Below are 15,053 nucleotides of genomic sequence, written 5' to 3'. Positions count from 1 at the left end.
CTGGCTTGGCATGAAGCTGACAGATCTGTCACCGCTGCTCTGCTGAGGCATTGGCTCCTAAGAGAGTCTTGGCTTTAAGCTCCTGCCTGTGAGTTTGAGCCGATGAGACCTGGTTCCCGCACTGGAGCTTGCCTCCTCCTCACTCCCGTGTGTGTGTGTGTGTGTGTGTGTGTGTGTGTGTGTTCATGTGTTAAAATGTGCAGGACGTGGTAATTTCCCAGAGGCTCTCAGCTATCCTGAAAATTCAGCTGCTGCTCTCACCACCATTCTTCCCTTAATGTGATAGATTCTTTTTTTCCCCTCAGACCAATGTGATGGATTCTTAGAATAAAATTCAGTCAGGTTCTCTCCTAGCCATCGAAGTGCTGACTTCCATTTAACAGCCCCAGAGAATGACTAAGTTGAAAACAGCTGTTTATAACCTGCCTGATGCTTCCCATCACAAACTCCAGCCACAAGTAGTACTAAATAGATGGCCATTTTTTAAAAATGTTTTAAATTAAATAATTTTTTTAATTAAATAATCATGAGATACAGCATTAAGAAGTTATTGATAGTTGATTGTTAGTCATTTCGTGTTCCAATACCCATCCACTCACCAGTGTTCATTTCTGCCACCAATTTACCTCGTTTCCCCTTGTTCCTCCCCACCTCCCCAAACTGTCTCTATAGCAGATCCCCCTTCTCTATCTCTTCTCTTTCCCTCCCTCCCCCACTTTTCTTTTAAGTCACTTTGGTTTGCAATACTGTTACTAAAGGGCTATCGTGCATTATCCACTTTACCTCCTTTTAGCATCCAGTTCTTGTCCAGAGTGATCATTTCCAACTATTATTGATATAGTGGTCCTTTTATTCCTAACTGGACTTCCCATATAATTTATATTGTTTTGGGGTGGTATTCTCATATTATTTTTTATATAACCTACAGATGAGTGTGATTATTCTGTATCTGTCTTTCTCCCTTTAATTAATTTCATTTAGCATGATACTCCATATCTATCCATGTATAAAAAAATCTCATGACTTCATTTTTCCTAATAGCTATACAGTATTCTATTGTGTATATATACTATGGTTTCTTTATTCACTTATCTGTTCTCAGGTACTTGGGTTGTTTCCAGATTCCAGTTATTTGAATAGTACTGCAATGAATATAGGCATACAGAATGACTTTTCTGCATTTTGTTTATGAACCTGTCGGGTATACTGCCAGGAATGGTATTGCTGTGTCTAATGGAAGCTCAATTTTTAGTTTTTTGAGGTCCATATTTTCCCGAAAAAGGTTACATTAGTCAACATTCCCACCAGCAGTGAATGAAAATCTCTTTCTCCTTAGGCATGGGCATTTATAGAGAGCGTAGGAGGCATTGGACACTAGTATTTTATGCTCTAATCCTCTAGGTAACTATCTGAGGTAGGAACTAATCAACACAGATGGAAAAGTAGAGGGTGAGGAAGGTGAATTAAATGGATGATGTCAGACATTTGACATGAGGCAAGGCAGGGACTACCTGACCATAGGGCTAGTATTTCACTCCTGCTCCCAAACCACCAGAATATTAAATTTAATATCTCACTGTGATCATCTGTGACTTAGTTTTTTTTCTGGGTGTTAAGGGAATAAATGCCCCATTCATATGTCACCTTACTAAGAGTTGACAAGAGTCTAGCCAAGAGAAGTCCTGGAAAGCTAATGTTTCAATGACTTCTAAGTGGGCAGAGTCACATGCTTGGCATGGAGGAGGTCCAGGTTCCAGCCTTAGCACCTCACTTCACCCACCCCAACCCCACTAGGAGTTACCCCTGAACACTGGCAGGTATTGTCACAAATAAAACACAAAACAATATTCTTCTTAGGATCCAGAACACAGGTTCTGACTGGTCACCCTCCCATTGTCACCATTTTTTTCTTGCTTTCTCTGGACTATTGGGAGACCAGGAAGAAGCAATGAGTAGGGCCTATTTGTGAATGTATGTTAGTCTTCTGGTACTCTTAGTGTGTTGCTGGAATTTTTCAGCCTCTCATGCAAAATCATGTAGACTGAGGGGAAAGCATTTGGATTTTATTAATTTTTTTCAAAGGGACAAGAAAAGTGTCTCTGTGTTGTCCTTGGAAATAGCACCACCTGTCTTGTTTGTAAATCAGTCCACATTTGGCTAAGGGTATTGTGGATGTTTTTAAGGAAAAAGCCTGTCCAAAAGAAGGGTCAAATTGGAGATAATAAGGTCACAGGTGACTTGTGTGGAGATGAGTGGTTGCAGCTGAGAGGAGTGTCTACTGATTTCTACTTCACCCATCCAGGTTGTGCATGGCATGGGCTAGGCCTGGTCGTATCTTATCTGAACACAGTTCTTACATCTCACTAGCTCCATGGAAAATTGTTGAGCTGAATCAAGTTCCACTTGATGTAAATATCATGGGAATTAATCCCTGCCACCCAATTTCTCTACAGGTCATGGAATTAAGAGTAGAGTGAGTAAATAGTCTTTGCAGGAAAGGGACAGGCTTGTTTTTTTTTGGAATTACGATGTCTATTCTAAGTCTCTCCGAATCCACATATACCACTCCAACTCCCAGCTATCTACCTGCAGGAAAGGGAAAACTTATTTTACTATATATTCAGTCAATATGATGATTTTAATAACTCTTCTTCAGTCTTTACTGGAGGGAAGAGGAAAGGTTTGTCAGACTAAAAGAGATTTGCAGCAAGAATACTGTTGACCTGTGTTCAGTTCTATCTTGAAAATTCTAGGCTGTCAGAAGCAGACAGTTTTTCCAGCACAGCTGCATTATCCATAACAGCAGGACAATAACTCTCAGTGCCCTGCCTGTGTTGCTGGGTGAATTTTTGTGTGTGTGCATGTTTTTTTAATTATATTTTTCCATCTTTTGTTTTCTTCTAAATGGTGCTGTTTAAATGCTTTCCACAAATGCAATCTTGAAAATAAACATATGGAAAGGATAAGAACAAAAGAGGCTCCAGTTTTGATGCTCATCTCTGCTGAGAGGTTTCTTCAGCTGCAAGGGCCTGGGGCAGAGCAGCAACCTATCTATAAATCCAGGGGTGCTGCTGGGGCTAGAATCCCACTAGCACAGTCTGGCCCTCACCCAACCAATCCCTAAACTGGGCAATAGGCCCTTGGGGGGGGCAGTAGAGCAATTTCGGGGCTATAGTAACCTTGGGTGTAATTGGGACTTTGTTCACACAAAAAAGTAGATTTCCACTGGGACTGAAGTTATAGTAGCACATGTGGCCAAGCTAGATTTGACGCCTGGCACCCTATATGGTCCCCTGAGGCCTCAAGGAGTGATTCCTGAGCACTTAAAGCTAAGAAAGACAAACATAAACAAATGAGGAAGAGATGGAGGGGGAGAAGGAAGAAGAAGTGGAGGAGAGAGGGAGGGAGGAAAAGAGGAGGAGGAGGAAGGGGAGGAGGAAGAAGAGGAAAAGAGAAAGAAAAGTAGATTTTCAGTGTGTACTTAGTAAGTTTTTTCTAAGAGGGTGAGTAGGTCAAATCAGGTGGGACCCTAGATGGGCTGTGAGCCCTGTACGTGGGAGTCTTATTTCTGTGTTAGGGCAGAGTTTTGCTTCATGCAAGAGGTTCTCTGCTGGACAGCCACTTCGGAACAGCTGCCTCTCTGTCCACTTCCTTCTACAGTCCCAGGATCCCAGATGAATTCCCTTCCCCCGAAGCAGAGACATTGATTTGAGCAAAGGCCATTGATCTAGGAGGACAAAACTCTAGGAGCAAAGAGGGAAAGTGAAGTTGGAGGGACAAAGAGGGCAGGAGAACCTAAGGTTCTGTTTCCACCTGAGTTCGACCAAGTTGAACCAGCTGTGACTTGGGGAGCACTGGAGAACAACTTCACGCACAGTTCTCAGAGCAATTCCCTGAAAAGGGTGGAGTTCTTGGCATTTAGGTTAAGACTTCCCTGGGTTTGTAGATCGCTGCCCCCTGGTAGTACGGAGGAGGGTCATTCCTATCACTCCTGGAGTTTCTGCTTTCCTGGAAAGGTCTAGCATAGCCTCAGATAGACACTTGCAACTTGGGGCTGGTGGTGGTGGTGGTGGTGGTGGTGGGTGTGTTGCACTGGCAGGGCTGGGCCATGTATGTGGGCATCACTAGCATCTGAGCTCATCTCAGGGTGGGTGACAGAGCCACAGGGAAGGAGCTTTTCTTTAGGCTGTGGCCTGTCTCCCTACCATACCTCCTTTCCTCACTACCCATCAGTCTGCTTATGTGTGGTGGCAGCCACTCAGGTCTCCCCCAGACTTCCTGCACTGTGGAGATGACAGCTGAGCAGCTTCACTTCTCACCCCCAGTCCATGTCCAGCACCATCTGTCCCCACTAGACACCCCTCTGCTGCCCACACCCTCCTCTTTGCTCCCCTCCATTCTGCCTGAATCTAAGCAGTGGCCTTTCCTAGGTTCTTTTGCTTCATTCACCTTCTCGAGGGGTGAAATCTTCCCCAAATGTCTTTCTCCTTCCAACTCGCCAGAGTTGACACCCTCCCCCAATCTGGTCTGTTTGCATAAATGACAAGTCTCTTCTTTCTGTCCAAGTAGCCCATTCTCTTTTCTCCCTCTACATGTCTGCCCCTGCTGGGCACCTATTGGGGGAGCCTCCATGCTGCTTTCCACAGTTTACATCTCCACTGTGCACCAGGCTTCCTTTTCTTTTTACCTATTTATAATCTTTTCGATTCTTAAGTGTTATAATTGATTTATAAATACTGTTACTGATAGGATTCTATGCATCCAGCATCCAAGACCTTATTTCATTGTAGTTTGTCGACTGCCTAGTTTACCTATTCATGTCTCCCCTTTCTTTTCCTCAGCTGCTGCTGCTGCTGCAATGGTGAGGACACTCACACACTCCAGCTGCAGTGTAGTGCACAACACATTCTGTGGAAAAGATCAAGAGACTGAGTCCCTCTCCATCCCTGGCTAATCTCACTCCATCCCTCTTTTAAAGTCTTTCCTCATGTGTGGGCTTCAGAGTCTTTATGATGTCTTTACTGTGTGATGATGAATCAACCAGAAGTGGACTTGGTAGTTTTTGTATATTTTTTAAGACCATACCTAGTGGCGCTCAGGGATTACTCCTGTGGGCTCAGGAATGCTGATGATCCCCATATGGGATGCAGAGGGGTGTGTGTGTGTGTGTGTGTGTGTGTGTGTGTGTGTGCGTGTGTCTGTGTCTGTGTCAAATCTGGCCCCTAGACTTGGTTTTTAATGGGGATCAGTTTTATTCAGTGTGTATTAGAGATGCATCCATACTTTCATACTAGCAGTGATAGAGTGCTCTTTGGACCAGAAGCCCGAGAGTGGCCGGCATTTCCTCATGGCAGTCCCCTAAGACATGCCCACTCTCCCACAGGAAGTGGTGCTGGGACTCTCAGCCACAGACATATGCTCTAGCTCCAATTCAGCAAGGTGCCCCCAGCATGAGAAGCCTGAGCTTCCAGGTGCTCCCTTCTATAGAGAGGTGGGCTCTCTGACATCATTCACATTTCAAACAGGAAGAAAGGAGATGTGAACTCCACCCACTTGCTATGGGCACAGACCTAGGGAATAGGCAGAGAAAGGATTTACTTTAGTTTTCCAGGATCTAGTACTTACCCTTCCTGCTGACCCATTTGCTTTTTCCTAAGCCCAAAGCTGCCTGAGGGTGCCTACTATCCTGAATTTTCCAGAATGCTTCCCCACTGCTTCTTTTTGCTTTCATGCTGACCAGAGAATCTTCCAGAAATCTCCCACCTCCATTCCTCAGCTTCCTTTGTCATCAACCCTGACCTGGAAGCAGATCCTAGGCCAAATCTGGTGCCTTGGCCTTAGGCCAGCCCCCTTTCCACCCGATCCCCACACAGAGTGCCCCTGGGCTTCTCTCCCTACAGCAGAGGAAACTCAGGTCACAGACCCCAAACCAGACTCTTCCCATGAGTCAGGGAGGAAACAAACCATGACGCTCATGCGAGCATAAAAATTCCAAGTCAGGTTTCATTTAATTCATCGGTCAAGTGAGGGGCCCTGTGACAGTTGAAAGCAAATGACCCAAAGTTTCTTTCATAGGAGTAAAGGAAAGCTATAGCACCATTGTACATGGACTTGAAACCTGCTTTATTATTGGCGTGGCTGAAGAGTATCCTTAGTGAAGACAAGAATTACTTGCATTGATGCGGCTCCCATTTCGTGGTGTGTAGAGCCATGAAAGGAAGAAAAGAAAGGGAAGGTCTGTGAATCGAGCTTGGCTGAGGGCTGTAACACATCACTGGAAGGCTCCTCAGTAGCATTCAGGGCTCAGTCCAAGTCTCATCTTTCTGCGCTGAAGAGTTTCTCCTCTCCTGCTTCAAAGTTGGGGGGGAGGGAGGGTTGTGGAAGTAGGCAGAACTTTGAGATCCCGTTGATGAGACTTTTGATCACATCCTCCCCAAATTTCCTCTGTCCTGGGTATCATTCTTCAGAAAGGATGCAGATTAAAGTGTCCAGTGCATGTTCTTGTAGTACCCAAACCCTGGTCTGCTACTTGGTTCCAGACCCAGTTTCCTCTGTCCATCACCTCCTGTTTGGCAGGTAGGAAAAGGGATGTGCGGGCTCTGTGAAGCTCTGATATGGGGTCTGGTGCAACTTGAGTTGTATGACCCACACATCCATAGGCCCAGGGAGCAGGGCTGATTGCACCTGTTCAGCACATGTGGGCAGTCCTGGGGGTCCAACTCATGGCCTCGCCCTTGCCCACCAGCCACTGGGCCATTCCCCAGTCTCCTGTCTTTTGTCAAAGAAACTCAATTGGCCAAGACACAATGCTAGGATAAGGCTGCTTCTGCCACAGCCAGTGATTTTCTTTTCACTTTCATCGTGTTTCTTTATCTTCAAGGTCCAGAGGGTGGTCACCAAGGCTGAAGGTCTGTAACATGTACCCTGGTTCTCCAGAGCAGAGCAAGGGCAGACTGAGGAATAGACTGTTCCCTCAGCCATGCAGGGTTCTGCCCTTCACTCCTCATCAGAAGAGGACCTGCTGCAGAGGGGTTGCCTGGAGCTTCTCAAGACAAGCACACAGCAACCGCAGTGGACCTAGTTTCCAGGTCTTTCCACACACACTCCCTTACCCCTTCTCTCTGCCTACACCCCCTTCCTTCTCTTTCTCCTCCATCTCCCCTTCTTTCTTTAACTCCTCTGCCCTTTCCTCTTTCTCCCTCTCACCTCCCCTTTATCCAGCTCCCTTCTCCCCTCTTCCCTTCTTTTCTTTCTCCTCCCCTCCTTCCTCTTCTGGCTCCTTCCCTCTTAACTCTTCTCTCTTTTTCCCTACTCTCTCCTCCCCTTTGCTTTTCTCCTCCTTCCTTTCTCCTCTCTCCCTCTCTCTTCATCCTAGAGCCTGCCTCCCCTTCCCTCCTTACCACTCCCTTCTCAGCCTCTCTTGCCCTTTCCTCTTCTCTTCTCTGCCCTACCTGGAGGGTGAAGGAGTGAGGTGTGGTGGAAGGTGGTCCTAGGTAGTCTTTCTGATCACCTCTCTCTAACTCCCTTACAGCCCCACCTGTTGCTTTTACCATCTCCATCCCTCCCCCAGCCCCTCTGGTCCTTTTGCTACCTGTGAAAGTGCCTCATTCATGAGTTTATCTTTCTTACCAGTCAGGAAGGCAGCTCTCAGGCCTGCTCAGTGAGTTGGTAAAATGTGAACATAAATGAGTAAGACATCAACAAAAACAGAATGCAAATCTGCTGATAATCCAGAATTATCTATTGGCCTAGTCTGCTGACATGGTGTCAGCCACCTCAAAACAGAGGGTGCTAAAAGGGACCCAAAGTTGATCGTCATTGTTATTGATTACAGGTGATGGGGGATCCTGGTTCTGTGATACCTTTGAGACAGTGGCATTGTCAGACCACATCTCCTGAGGCCCTGACTGGGGGGTTCAATTTAGTAGCTGCCCAGTCCATGTTTGAAAGTAGAATCTATTGTCTTCTGTCTGATCCACAGGAAGCACCTCCTCTTTGACTAATCATTTCTTGTCTGTACCCCTTAACACAATCAATGGTCCGTAGAAGAGATTTCCCCTCCTTTTATTAATAAAGAAATGTTTTGAGGTCCCTTCATTTACAATGCATAGGATTTATGCATACAGCATTCAGCCCCATAGTCCCACCAGTGTCTACTCCTCTTCATACTGTCCCATCTATCTACATCTCACTACCAGGGTAAGCCCAGTTCTCAGGTTCTGTTGTCTTTGCCACTTGTTACTTTCCTATTGTGTTTCTTTATATGAGTGAGATCGTTCTGTGTCTTCTCTCTCCCTCTGACTCATGTCAGTCCGCATGATATTCTCAGGGTCTATTCACATAGAAGCAAATTGCATGATTTCATTTTTTTCTTATAGCCGTGTAGAATTCCATTGTATATATGCACTCATCTGTTCTGGACACTTGGGTTGTTTCCAGTTTGGGGCTGTTGTGAGTAGTGCTGTGATGTACATAGGGGCATAGATCCCTGTTCTGAACAGAGTTTTGAGGGCCCTGAGGTAGGTAGGTAGGTAGAATTGATGGATCAGATGGAAGCACAATTCTTAGTTTTTTAAGAAGTGTCCATATACTTATCCAAGGAAGTTGAACAGTGGACATTCCCACCAACAGCGGGTGAGGGGTTCTTCTTTCCCACATCCACACCAATACTAGTCTCCCTCCTTGTTAAGTATGGAAACAGCAAGGAGAGATGAGGAGAGTCCCCAGGCAGCCTTGTCTTCTACCATGACAGTGATGAAATCAGTTTGGAGCATACATTACACGAAGGAATTGGAAATGAATGAGCAAAACGTAAATGAAAGGGTGTTTATGAGATTCTCCAGCTTACCAGGCAATAAAATCTTCCTTTTGGTTTTTTCCTCCCCTCACTGGTCCTCTCTCCCCTCTGCTGGAAGCTGCTCACAAAGCTTTCTAGGTCTGCCCCCTGCTGGCAGAGGTGAGCGGTGCAGAGCTTCTCTAAGCATAGTAAGGAAGAGACTGATTCTTGTGCCAGTTGTGCAGATTGGCTTGTGACCTAACATTTGTAGTTTATGAGATTTGTGATCTGACAAAATGCAACGTCTTAGGACTACACGCTTATAGTGGTTGCTGTTCTGGCACTGATTTTTGTGTGGTCACTTGGTGTAGGGGTGATGGCATGGAGGAACTTCTGGGGACTTTTCCAAGCAGAACTGCCCAAGCAGAGTCTCCTCTCTCTCAGACAGGAAACAGCAAGTGATCCAATTCCTGTTTTCTCTGGCTGCCATTGTTAGATACTTGGAACCCAAGGGGTCTCATGGGGCACAGGCTTGTAAAGGCTGCAGAGAAGGCCAGAGCAGATGTGGACACTTTGGAAACATGGAGAATTGTACAGAAAATGGAAAATACCCCAATAGGTGGCAGAATTCATGAGCTTAGACAGTGTTGAACTTCAAGATGATCTTGTTTACATTTGGTGAAGAAACGAAGGCTCTGCTAAGCAGTGGTGACTTCACGTAGAACTTGAAATAGGAGACTCAGAATGGAAACTTTTGTTTTCTTTCCCTCCTTCCTTCTTCCTTCCTTCCTTTCCTTCTTTCTTTCCTTCTTTCTTTTCCTTCCTTCTTTTTTTCCTTCCTTCCTTCCTTCTTCCTTTCTTCCTTTCTTCCTTTCTTTCTTTCTTTCTTTCTTTCTTTCTTTCTTTCTTTCTTTCTTTCTTTCTTTCTTTCTTTCTTTCTTTCTTTCTTTCTTTCTTTCTTTCTTCTTTCTTCTTTCTTTCCTTTCTTTCTTTCTTTCTTTCTTTCTTTCCTTTCTTTCTTTCTTTCTTTCTTTCTTTCTTTCTTTCTTTCCTTTCTTTCTTTCTTTCTTTCTTTCTTTTCTTTCTTTCTTTCTTTCTTTCTTTCTTTCTTTCTTTTCTTTCTTTCTTTCTTTCTTTCTTTCTTTCTTTCTTTCTTTCTTTCTTTCTTTCTTTCTTTTTCTTTCTCTCACAGGCTATGGTTCTTAGTGTCAAAGGCTGGAGTACACACTGTGGTTTGGCTATGTCTGGTTCCATTGAGTTTCATATTCGTTTTCACGGTGTCATAACTAATTAGAGCTAAGATATAAGTATAAACTTATGAAGATGCCTGATTTTATATACCACCAGGTCCTCCATTTTAATATCTGTACCAAAGGAGAAACTTGCAGGTATTTTTTATTTTATTATAGTTTTTTTCTTATCAGGGCTTACTTTTGGCTCTGTGCTTAGGGATCACTCCTGATAGTGCATGGAGGATGTTATGGGTGCCATGGATTGAGCCTGGGTCAACCACAGGTAAGGTAAGTGCCCTTCCCTCTATACTATCATCTTTCTGATCTCAATTACTATATTTGACTTATACAAAGAACCAAATTCCATTTGTAATTAGTATGGCCTAAAGGAAAGATTAGACTTTTGGGGTTAGTGAAGGGGGTTACTTATGTCTATGTAGGGAAGTTAGTCTTTTGTTTTGTTTTGGGGCAATGCCCATGGTTCACTCTTGGCTTTGCACTCAGAAATCCTGACAGTACTTAGGGGACTATATGGAATGCCAATGAACAAACCCAGGTCGGCTACTTGTAAGACAAGTATCTTACGCACTGTATTATCTCACTAGGTCCATGGGAAAGTTTAGCTTTTGAGAGCCAATATTGTCAGGCAACTGTTGAAATCCACATATTGATACTAGCACTTATTACTAGTGGATTTTCACATACATTCGTTTGAGAAAGATAGTTTGTACACAATGGGGTGGTAGAATTGTCCAAACTTTTTGTTTGTTTTTGGGCCACACTAAGCAACGCTCAGGGGTTATTCCTAGCTCTGCACTCAGATATCACTCCTGGCAGGCTCAAGGGACCAGAAATTGAAACTAGGTCTGTCCTGGGTTGGCCTCATGCAAGGCAAACTCCCTACCGCTGTGCTATCTCTCCAGCCCAAAATTGTCCTGACTTTTAAGACCTTTTTGTTTTGTTTTGCCACAACCAACAGTGCTCAGGTGTTACTCTTTGCTCTATACTCAGAAATCACTTCTGACAACCTTGGAGGACCACATGGGATGTCAGGGATTGAACCCGGGGTTGACTGCATGCAAGGCAAATGCCCTACCCACTGTGCTATTGCTTGAGCCCCAAGAATTGTCCGGACTTTCAGAAAAGACAAGGAGACATTGTTTTTGACTCAAATTTATTGGGTTATGCGATAAGGATGAGCAACCCTTCAATGTTTAGGCTACGTATCATTCTAGGAATTGATCTAGCTTACTCAGCCTTCTAGTAGAGAGCACAGTTGCAAGCAGATAGCATAGCTTGCTGGAGGACACAAGGGCTTTGGAATGTGGCGTAGACTATAATTCAACTGAGCACTTGAGGGAAGTTCTTCCAACTCACAGTCCTCCAGTCTTCTCATCACTACATAGGGTGGGAATGGGCTGGTTTCTTGCAGCTCAGCATGAAACTTTGGATGTAGAAGCATGTGGCATACTCTCCTTCTGCTGAGTAAGAGGGTTTTAGGGACTAGAGGTTGATAATACCTTAGTTACTGATCTGTGGGAAGCAACATGCCCAAGGTCAGTTGACAAGGTTGCTTTGTATGGGTAGTTTATAGGTTTACTAACTACAAAGCAATCATGATTTCTGCAGGAGGGATGGAGGGTAAACAAGCATGCCCAAAGCATCCAGGTCAAAGACAACCCCCCCCCCACAACACACACATGACTTCACTGCCTTCCTAGTTTGGAATTGTAAGAGTTCATGGGCACTTGGAAAGTACCTGGGACATGGTTTTCATATCCATTTTTATTAGGTCAGACCTGCATTGCAGAAATGTAGTTTACTATATCAAGATTCTGTGATTTGTGAAACTTGGCCATTTGGTTAAAGTTAGAGTGGATTCCAGGTTTTTCTTAGAAACATTCTCATAGCTAGGTTCTCAGAATGAGCCTCATTTGTTTTTGATTTAGGGTCCACACCTGGTGAAGTTTAGGGATACTCTTACAGTGCTTGGTGTACTACATGGTATCAAGAAGGAACCCAAGTTGCTCTCATGCAAGTTGTTGCCCAGTCTGAATCCCATTTCTCTTATATACTTTAAGCTATTTTCTTTATGTAAGAGCAAAGGGAAAGTACACATCAGGCTCAATGACCAGGCCATTTTATCGAAAAGCTTTCATTGTCATGCCTCTTGACCTGGTGGCAACTAGATTCGGCCATTGGTCCCTAGAAGTAGACCAATGCTTTAGTATCCCCAACCATGGTTCAGAGGTTGAGCCAGTCATTTGAATCCAACCTTACATTTTAGAACTCCGTCTAATGACCAGTACCACAAGTTCCACTCAGTTCATTACATTGGCTAAGTATGATTCAGAAAGTCTTTCTGAAAGTAGGGATGATGAGTCACTGCCAGGCACATTGGGAGGTGGAATAGATCCAGCTGTTCTTTCCACACCACCAAACCCTTGTCCAGAATACTAGTTTTAATGGAAAGTACAAACTGCCAACTGGCTTTCCTCAATCTTTGGGGCTTTCTGGATGGGATCATTTCCTACCTGGAGCCAGGTTAAGTGGGATGTCAAATCCCCCAAGGAAGGGAAGGTATAATTGCCTGCATAACCCAACAATAAAAGTATATTGCCAAACATGCATTTCACTAAGAAGTCAACCATCCCAGGGCTGGGAGATAGCACAGCAGTTAGGATGCATGTCTGTCATAAACCCAATCTGGATTTGGCTCCTATCATTATATGGTCCTTAGAGCAACACTGAGTTGATGGAAACAATTCCTGGCATCACAAGGCCTAAACTGCACAGTTCCTTCTAGCACTTCCATCGGGCCACCAACTCAATTGGCTAAGACTCACCAATGGGTCTCTGGATCTTCTAAACACCACTTGGGAGGCTCCCACCCCCCAAAATGGATTTTCCCATCACAGTGCTTTGAGAACTGATGAACACAGAATTAGCAGAACAAAATATATGCCAATGATACAGAGTTCTGAAGAGAAAACAGAGTTTTGAGTTACCTATCTATTACTTAATGAGAAGTTAATAATATTTTGTTTATTTATACAGGGACCATCCTAGTTGTGGGTGTGGCAAGGTTTCTCCTGGGGTTGCTAGTTGGTCGGTGATGTAGGCACTAAGGAATTCCACAGGGCCATTTGGCAATGTGGGTGGGACGTGCTATGAGATGCTGAAGATCTCTCAGGCCTCACCCCACAGGAAAGCGTATGCTCTACCTTGTGCTATCCCCTATACATCTCCTTTACTTTTATGCATGACAGTTAATTTTTAATATTTTATTGGCTTTCTTTGTTGGAGAGATAGACTGAGCTTGGAAGGAGAGTACAGACTTGTTTCGGTGATCCATGAGTCATCATTATTGAATGGGTTTTTTTTCCCTTAAAAAAAAGGTTCTTTTGGGGCTGGAGAGATAGCATGGAGGTAAGGCATTTGCCTTTCATGCAGGAGGTCATCGGTTTGAACCCCGGCATCCCATATGGTCCCCCGTGCCTGCCAGGAGCAATTTCTGAGCCTGGAGCCAGGAATAACCCCTGAGCACTGCCGGGTGTGACCCAAAAACCACACACACACACACACACACACACACACACACACACACAAGGTTCTTTTGGGACGAGTGATAATACAGTGGATAGGATGTTGACATTGCACACAGCCAACCAGGTTCAATCTCCAGCATCCCATATGGTCTCCCAGCCACTTCCAGAATAATTCCTGGGTACAGAGCCTGGAGTAACTCTTGAGCTTTGCTGGGTGTGACCATCAGACAAAAGACTTTTCCTCTCCTCCTTACTGATTAGTTTACATTATAAAATTTTAGGTATGTAACATCCTCTAGTGTATAGGATAAACTAGTCACTGTCCCTATTCTTTAATTGCACGATCATCCTACCCTCAGTGAATTCCTCTGCTTACTCCTCCCACTAACCCATCTCCCCCACAACCACTCATTTTTGCTGGGCTTAAAACTTAGTTGAACTTGTTTTCCCTAATTTTTTTTTGGTTGTTCAAATTCTACATATAAGTGAAACCATTTGACAATTGAGTTCTATTTCCTTATGTAGTGTGTTGAACATAATTTCCTCAAGCTCTCTTCATTTCATCCCAAAGGGCACTATTCTCTCTCATTGTTTCATTTGGGTTAGGGGTAGGATGGCATTTGGGGAATTATGGTGCTGGTTCAGGTTAGTGTTAGGGTTACAGTTAGTTTTAAGCTGATTAGGTTGGATGGAGTTAAGTTTCAGCTACAGTAAGGGATAGGATAAGCTTTAAATTTATAATTTAGGGTTTTGGGGTTTTGGTTAGGATTAGGATTAGAAGGCAACTTCATCTCTTTAATGGCAGAGGCATGTCCCATTGTGTTCGATTACTGTCTTACCTTTTTCCAGACATCTAGGATAGGGCACCAAGGCTGATTCCCTGTCTGACTGGTCACTTAGGATAGTTTCATTTGACTGGCCTGGACACGAAAGGCACAGAGGTGGGCCACCACTTTCCAGCATTGTCCCCAGACCCCAATGTAATTATCTGAACCTCCAGCTACATGAAGCCAGCACAGGCACAGATTTTATGAGTGGGGTGCAGCCGACAACACTACTTCTGTACCTACTTCAGTTCACAAATTGGAAACACGCACCATCCTCAGTTGTGTCTCATTTGGCTGCATATTAGAGCCCTTTTTCAGCTCAGTGTATACAGGGAAATATTTGCTTAGGTTCAGTGGTTTATTCAAGGATACCAGAGGAGATACAGGGGAGCAGGCAGATGAAGAGGGATGAGTTCTGTGAGGGCCCAGGAACTGGGGAAATTTTAGTCCAGAGAGTTGGAATGTGGCACCTCCGAGTGGGACTTGTCACCAACAAGAAGACTCTGCTGCTCTTTGAGCTCCATGCTGTGGGCTTTCTTTGGGGACTGGAACCCAGAGTGAGACTGATCCTCTGTCCATCTTCAGCCCCTTTCCCCCTCAGGAGCACAGGATGGAGGTAAACTGGACAATCCAAGCTTCTCATCTGAATCTGTCTTTCCAGAGATTAGTC

Source organism: Suncus etruscus, chromosome 1 (assembly GCF_024139225.1).
Source record: "Suncus etruscus isolate mSunEtr1 chromosome 1, mSunEtr1.pri.cur, whole genome shotgun sequence".
NCBI classification, from domain to species: Eukaryota; Metazoa; Chordata; class Mammalia; order Eulipotyphla; family Soricidae; genus Suncus; species Suncus etruscus.
Note: the sequence above shows the minus strand (reverse complement) of the source record.